Source organism: Cervus canadensis, chromosome 6 (assembly GCF_019320065.1).
Source record: "Cervus canadensis isolate Bull #8, Minnesota chromosome 6, ASM1932006v1, whole genome shotgun sequence".
NCBI classification, from domain to species: domain Eukaryota; kingdom Metazoa; phylum Chordata; class Mammalia; order Artiodactyla; family Cervidae; genus Cervus; species Cervus canadensis.
The window spans coordinates 19,735,534-19,743,663 of NC_057391.1; the positions used below are offsets into that span (position 1 = coordinate 19,735,534).

General features: G+C 40.8%; 1 pseudogene; it reads right to left on the reverse strand.

The window, feature by feature from the left end:
* Positions 1–1,809: 1,809 nt before the first annotated feature.
* On the reverse strand, positions 1,810–7,497 carry LOC122443183 (annotated as a pseudogene).
* Positions 7,498–8,130: the final 633 nt, after the last annotated feature.

An 8,130-nucleotide genomic window follows, 5' to 3' on the forward strand; every position in this document is an offset into this window, starting at 1 on the left:
ACAAGTGGGGAAATCAAAACAGGCCTGTGTGTGTGTGTGTGTGTGTGTGTGTGTGTGTGTATGCATGTGTATGTATGTGTGTGTGTCTGTGTCTGTGTGTGTGTGTGTCTGTGTGTATGTATGTGTGTGTGTGTGTGTGTGTGTGTGTGTGTGTGAGCTCATGTGCACAGACACGTGTACATTTTGAAGGTGGGGTATCAGGAAGTGGGGATAATTCTGGTCACCAATTCATATGAACCTGTAACTTAAGTATTATTTAGTGTAGAAATTCAGAGCTTGGAAAAAGACCTTGGATTGCTTCTCGGCCTTTTGGCTAAGATCAAGTGTGGAAAAAGGACCTTGGAAATAATTTAGTACTCCTTCATTTATAGCTAAGGAAATCAACGCAACCTTTGCTACTTGCAAGATGCCTGGAAGGTTCGGAAACTTTAGGAATGAGGTTAATTAGTAGAGTTATTACGGGGTTTGTGGTAAGATTTTATTTCAACATTCCACCATTGCACTCCCTTTCTTAGGCTCAGCCTGAGTCTTGACAGCAGAACCAAAGCACAAAAAAGCATTTTCCAGTTTTCTATTGAAAATGCTTGGCTCTCTGGTTTTAATCCCATCCTTTGTTGTTGAAGTTTTCCAGACTCTTGAAACCAGAAGGTAGAAAGATCTGACATGGTAAGAAAATTATCCAGGAAGATGGTTGAGTGAGCAGAAACCCAGTCAAACTCTTCATCAGAGATTCTATCAAAATCAGTCAGAAATTTTACTAAAGAATTTTCTGCAGTGGAGCAGAGATCAGTCACTAAGATAACTTAAGGGAGAATGCATTAAACAGGAAAAATTAATGTGGGCTCCCTGAAAAAATTTTATCACTCCAAAAAGACCAAAGAGTGTACAGAAAACTTTATTTTAATTAATCCTGAGAAAGAGCAACTGCGGGGAACCACACAGAGAATTCAGAAACTGGTTGGAGCCTCTTTTCAAAGAAATGAAATGGACTGTACTTCCTCTCAAGTAAGTGAAGGTCAGAATGAAAAAGAATGAAAGTAACAATCATTGTGAAAGACAGACTAAAAATATTGTTTTAGTTGCACACAGCAGAAATGGCACTTAAATAAGAAGACAACGTGAGCAATATATCCAGAATTTTAAGAAACTGAGAAATGAAACATTTCAGGAAGGCAGATCTGGGGAATAGAGTTCAGTATTGCAATTTCTGAATAGTGAGGCCTCCTGAATAAGCAATCAAAATCAAAGGCAAGAAATCAATAATTAAAGCAGCAATAATACATTTTTCCAGAACCAATAAGAGATTAGATTTGAAATAGAGAAGAGTCATATGGGCTAATAGAGCATGTACGAACATTTGAAGAGTGACTTCTGTTTATAAAACCGTTCTGTGCAATGACCATACGGTTTTTATTCCTCATTTTGTTAATTACTTTCATACATCTTTCCTTTTGATCTTCCCAATAACTATATGAGGTGGACAGATATTATTAATCTCTCATTTTACTGATAGAAAATAACCTCTGAGAGGCTAAATAATTTACTAGGGATAAACTAGTTCTATCCCTCGTAAGTTAGAACTAGTGAGTGAAGAGTCCAAGGTTAAGTCCAGGTCTTGCTCTCCAAAGTGGGAGGGTCTTACACTTTTTTTTTTAAATAAATGCTTTATTATTATTATTTTTTAACAGAGGAAGCTTGGTGGCAGATCTGTAGCCACTTGATGTTTTCATAACTAAGAATTAGAGTTCGGGCTCTTTGTTATAGAAAGCAAAGGTACACTAACACATGTATATATAATTGTTATGAAAATTAAGCTTAGTCACTAAAAGAAGATTCACTATCTGAACTTTCTTCTGTGTTTTTTTCACCTTTACCATCAGGCACTGGAGCATCTGGCCTCTCAAGAAAATTTGGGTCTAGTCCTTCCAATATCATTTTGTTTCTTATTGCCATCACTGGAACACCCACTTGAACCGTTTTGAGATATCTGGCATATCTTGGATCCTTGGCTACATTTAAGATATTTTCTGGTGTTACTTCACTTTCCTGTGGTCCAGAGTCCTGTAAACTGTTCTGCGTGATTGCTCTGAAGTGGCTTCAGAATGTGTTCCATTTGTGATCCTAGTGACATTTACAGGAGATGCTCCAAATGTGACATCATCTAGGCCTGGGATAGATGATAACTTTGCATCTAAAATATTGAGAGTTGTTTCAATCTGCTGGATATGAAGAGAAAGGTCTGCTAGTTTCTCCTCACAAACTGTAGAAAAGCCGTTGAGGAACTCTACAGTGTGCGTTGCAAACTTGCTTAGAAATGCCACCGATCTTTTCTGTTGAATAGCTGGCACTTTAGTCAGGTCTGTGCCTGAGCCCATGAGAGAAAGCCCATCCTCATCCATCTCCTCAGTGGACTGGGGACCCAGGGCTCACCCCCAAACCCCTCCCTAGCCCGGCCCACCCAACCCGGTAATAGCCTCCAAATGCCTCTCCTAGTCCCTTCTTATACACATTTTAAACAATAAGGAAAATGCATGTTTGGTAACAAGCAGAAAGAGAAGGTACTTTTAAAAGGATGAAACTTAGAAAGACTATTGCCTTTTCTAGTAAAAAAAAAAAAAAGAGCTTGGTGGATGTGGAACTCTAGCATCAAGAATGAGGGAGAGACAGTTCGTTCTTGACCTTACCAAACTGCCCTTCATGTGGGATGCAACAGACTCATAAGCTCTATAAGTTCTTAGAAATCCAACCAGTCACCTTATTCCAACTCGCCTGGGGACTGCTTCTAATGAAAGTCTGCCTTAAACACAGAGACCTCATATAGTTGCAATTGATGCACCTATTGTACATTGACATATCATCATTGCCTGAAACTAAAAATCTTAAAAAAATAAAATCTATTAATGGCTCCCATCTCCCCAACAACCGCAGACGTGTGTATGTTGTGTATGTGCAACTATGTACTGCTGTGTGTTGTGGAGACGAGTGGCTCTGGCGCATGACTCTGACACTGGGCTCCTCTCTCAGTTGCCTGGCAGTGAGCCAGCTCTCAGACTCAATGTCCCCCCGGGGACTTGAAGTTTCCAAGGTCTGGAAACCGAGGCATCAGAGAATCCCCCTAGACAGTGGGCACCTACGATGAGAACTGCTTGGTGTGCATGTGAAAGTTGTTCAGTCATGTCCGACTCTTTTCAACCCCATGGACTATAGCCTGCCAGGCTCCTCTGTCCATTGTCTTGTCCCCAGGCAAGAATATTGGAGTGAGTAGCCATTTGCTTCTCCAGGGGAATCTTCCTAACCCAGGGATCAAACCCCGGATCTCCTGCATTGTAGGCAGATTCCTTACCATCTGAGCCACCGGGGAGGGAAGGCCTTGGTGTGCATAAATAAAATGTTTAATCCCTCATGTGAAGATGCCTTTATACACATCTCATAAAACAGAGGGATACAAGCCCTCTGAGACTCTTCTGCTCAGCGCATGTCTTTCACTGGGCCCCAGCACATCTCTCTGCAGGACACGGGAGGCAGACCCCGGGCCCCGCTGACCCTGCTCCTGTGGGTCCCACTCACACCAAGGGACACCAGTTGGTGTATATCCTGAGCCCTTCACAGAACAGTTGTGCTCTCTTAGTTCAGATCCTGAGGAAATAAATGATTTCTGTAGCTAAGAGGACAAACTCTGTCCTGTGACTTGAAGCGTGGAAGTCCATTTCAGCTAGCAGAAGAGAATTTTCTGTTTCATCTCTTAACATATGTGTTATTCCACTATCAGAATGAACAAAGCCCTGGAGTTAATTTTTTTTTTTTTTTTGGAGTTAAATTTAAGGTATAACAAGGATATTCTGAAGACCCTGTGTAATAAGTAAAATGAAATATTAAGTGAAGTAAGTCAGACAAAGACAAATATATGATATCACTTATATGTGGAATCTAAAAAATGATGTGAATGAACTTGTTAACAAAACAGCAAACAGAAATAGACTCACAGACATAGAAAACAAACATGGTTACCAAAGGGGATAGCAGGCAGGGAAGAGACAAATTAGGAGTTTGGGTATAACCTATATACACTACTATATATAAGCTAGATAAACAATAAGGACCTACAATATGTTGTAATAACCAATAATGGAAAAGAAGCTGAAAAAGTATATGTATTTATCTATATATCTATCTGAGCCATTTTCTGTATACCCAAAATGAACACATTGTAAATTAACTATAACTAAATTAAGAAAATGGTTAAAACTAAAGCAGCACAAGAATCTTTTGAAGACCTGTATAATAAGTTTCAACCATATCACCCCATTCCCAGAATCTAAAAGATGGCTCTTTACTTTTCTTACTATTTTCAAGGGGAAAACTTGTTTTGGATCTCTTTCTCCTCAGGTCTCTCGAATAATGCAGGTATATTTTCTCTCTAATGGCATGAAGAGTGCCCCGCTTCTGCTGACTTTATTGATCAGGTTTGAGCTAATGGTAGATATTTGTTTGAAGTAGATTTTTGTATGTGTGTGTTTGAGGTAAAATTCATGCCAAGAGACAGGTGAAATAGTCCTCTGGGTTCTAGCTGTGACCAAGAAGGTTTTATCTTTCTTTCATTCCCCTTTCTTTTCTTTGGGAATGAAAATAACACTTAAATATCTTAGTTGGCTTTGTAGTTGGTCCAATTATTGGAGATCAAAAACATCTCATCAATTACATTACTGGGTTTAATATGACTACATTTATATAATTACAAGGACCAGTTATATTTAAAAAGACACTTATTTTTGATGAAAACCATAAAAGCTTATTAAAGCACTCTGATTTTCTTTTTTCTGGTAACTACTACCTGAAAATACCTCTGAATACTCTCTGTAAGGGAAAATATTTTGGAAAAATTATGTGAGAAGGTATAGAAATCACATACAAACAAAAGGAGCCAAAATATGTATGTGTGTGTATATTTGTGTATCTATATGTAGATAATACACACACATGTAGGGGCTGCTGCCCTGGTGGCTCGGACGGTAAAGAATCTGCCTGCAGTGAGGGAGACCCCTGTTCGATCCCTGGTTTGGGCAGATCCCCTGGAAAAGGGAATGGCTACCCACTCCAGTACAGGACTTGACTGTGAAGGGTATGCTGGTATATTCAAGCCCTTTCATAAGATCTTGGTATTATTCTGTGCAGTGGGCTTCCCAGGTGGCACCAGTGGTAAAGAATCCACCTGCCAATGCAGGAGACACAGAGGTAGGGGTTCCACTCCTGGGTTGGGAAGATCCCCTAGAGTAGGAAATGGCAACCTACTCCAGTATTCTTGCCTGGAAAATTCCATGGACAGTGGAGCCTGGCAGGCTACAGTCCATGGGGCCGCAAAGAGCCGGACATGACTGAGCACACACGCGCTGATGGCCTATGTGAAATCTCTCACCTCTCATACACACACATATAACTATATATATATATATAAAACTGTATATATGGACATGAGTTTGAGAAAGGTCTGGGAGTTGGTGATGGACAGGGGAGCCTGGCGTGCTGCAATCCATCGGGTCTCAAAGAGGTGGACACGACTGAGCGACTGAACTGAACTGACATGTATTATATGCCATATACTTTTTTCCTTCTACTCTAAAAGAGAGAATATTATTCTTGTCTTATATCCTCAGGAACAATTAGTAATGACATATTTCTAATGATCCCCTAGAAGTCTTGATAAAGTTGACTAAGGTTTGTGTTTCAGTTGCTAAATCATGTCCTACCCTGCAACCCTATGTACTGCAGTAGGCCAGGCTCCCCTGTCCTTCACCATCTCCCAGAGTTTGCTCAGGTTCACTTCCACTGAGCTGGTGGTGCTATCTAACCATCACATCCTCTGCCGCCTCCTTCTCCATTTGCTTTCAATCTTTCCCAACTGAAAGCCTAGCTTGAAGGATTTTGAGCATAACCTTACTAGCATATGAAATGAGCACAATTGCATGGTAGTCTGAATATTCTCTGGCATTTCCCTTCTTTGGGATTAGAATGAAAACTGACCTTTTCCAGTCTCGTGGCCACTGCTGAGTTTTCTAAATTTGCTGACATATTGAATGCAGCACTCTAACAGCGTCATCTTTTAGGATTTTAAATAGCTCAGCTGGAAAAGACTAAGAACCTGTAATTAAGCTTTGTCTTGGTGGCATGAAATAAAGAAGGTGACATAGGACGCTGAGGGCAGGATCCACTAGCTCTTTCTCTACCCTGTGGTTCTATGTGATTCTTGCAAAGCCAGCCTTAGGCTGATGACAGTAGTGACAGCGATATTGAAGCTGGAGATGAATCAGAATGAGGCCTAGAGACTGAATTATCAAGAGCTCTGCGACCAGTGGCACAACAAGGACAATGCCAGCCAACCCTTTCCTTTTAACAACTTCTAAACATTAAAAAATTTATTTTTCCTGTGTTTTTCTGGCAGGAATGATTAGGATGTCCAGGATTGTAAGGCAAAGAGGAAAGTGGTAAAAGAGCATTTAATATAATGGGAGGCAGAAAAAAAACAGAATTCCTCTGTGGCCAGGTGGAGTACTTCCAGCTCGATCTATGATAAAGGTGATGGACAATTGGGGATTTTCCTCCTGGACAATTATTATTATGCTACTGGGATCAGAAGCATTGATGCTGTGGATACCTTAGAAGAGAGCTATTTTTGTGAATCATTTGTAATGGGTTTTTATCTCTAGTTATGAAAAACTTGATAACCAAATTTAAAATACAAATGATTTAAAAGGCCTAAAAAACTTAAAAAGTTTTATTTGTTTGGCTGCACTGGGTCTTAGTTGTGACCTGCAGGAACTTTAGTTATGACACGTGAACACTTAGTTGTGGCACGTGGGAGCTATTTCCCTGACCAGGGATCCAACCTGGGCTGTCTGCATTGGGAGCACAGAATCTTAGCCATTGGTCCACCAGGGAAGTCCATAAAAGGTCTAAAGAACTTTACTGGCAGAATTTTTTAAATCATGTAATACAAAATACCAGTATCTTGGTCTTCCCTGGCTTCGCACTTGCAATGTAGAGGGCACGGGTTTGATCCCTGGTTGGGGAACTGAGACCCCACATGCCATGCAGCACAGCCAAAAAAAAAAAAGGACCTTTATAATTCCGTGCCTAGCTTGGGCATATTGAATGTGTAACCTGTGATCTGTCTGGACTGAAATAGGCTGTGTTAAGACAGTATTTTGGAAGACACTTTTTTCTCCTGCCCACTATTAACCTGAAATTTTACTATAGTCATTTCTAGAAGATATTCAATAAAATTTTAGATTTATTGAAAGCATAGTTCAATATTTATTAATTTGCAGGGAAACCAAGTAGTGTGCTGGTCCAGAAAGGCTATGAAAATGGAGGGGTTTTAGCGTTGGCAAACAACGCTTATGTAAGCAACTAGTTTAAACAACTATGAAAGGTTGAAGTTTCATTTCAAAGGTCACCGAAATATCCAGTCCACATTGTTTGTTGGGAAGGAATTTCACACAGCATGGCCTGAGATGACAGACATGCAGGCTTCCAGGCCCAGTGAAAGTAACACATCTCAGAAGCAAATATCAGGGGCTGCAGTATAGCCAGTAATGGAAAAGCAAGATTTCACTCCCAAGCTACATTAGGGCTAATAACCAGAGGCATGAATGGCACTGAGGCTTCAGGGGGGCCACCAGGTAACCAGGTTTGAGTTTTGAGCTGCCCAAAGCCAGTGCAGAAAAATATGTCCATTTTTTAGTTTGGGTACAATTTTTTAAAAAACTCCTTTTGACAAAAGGTTTTTTGACTTGAAACTGATTGAGAATGACTAAAGAACCCATCTGCCAATGCAGGAGACATGAGATACAGGTTCCATCCCTGGGTTGGGAAGATCCCCTAGAGGAGGCTATGGCAACCCACTCCAGTATTCTTGCCTGAGAATCCCATGGACAGAGGAGCCTGGTGGGTTACAGTCCATGGGGGGTCACAAAGAGTCGGACATGACTGAAGCAACTTAGCACGCAAGCCTGCAAAGCAAAATAGCCTGGGATTCTGTTTCAACCTACACTGGTCTGACACGACCTGGTGTGCTACAGTCCAATTCTGGTATAACCCCCTGGAGTTTGTGCAGACCCCACCAGGTGGGAACTC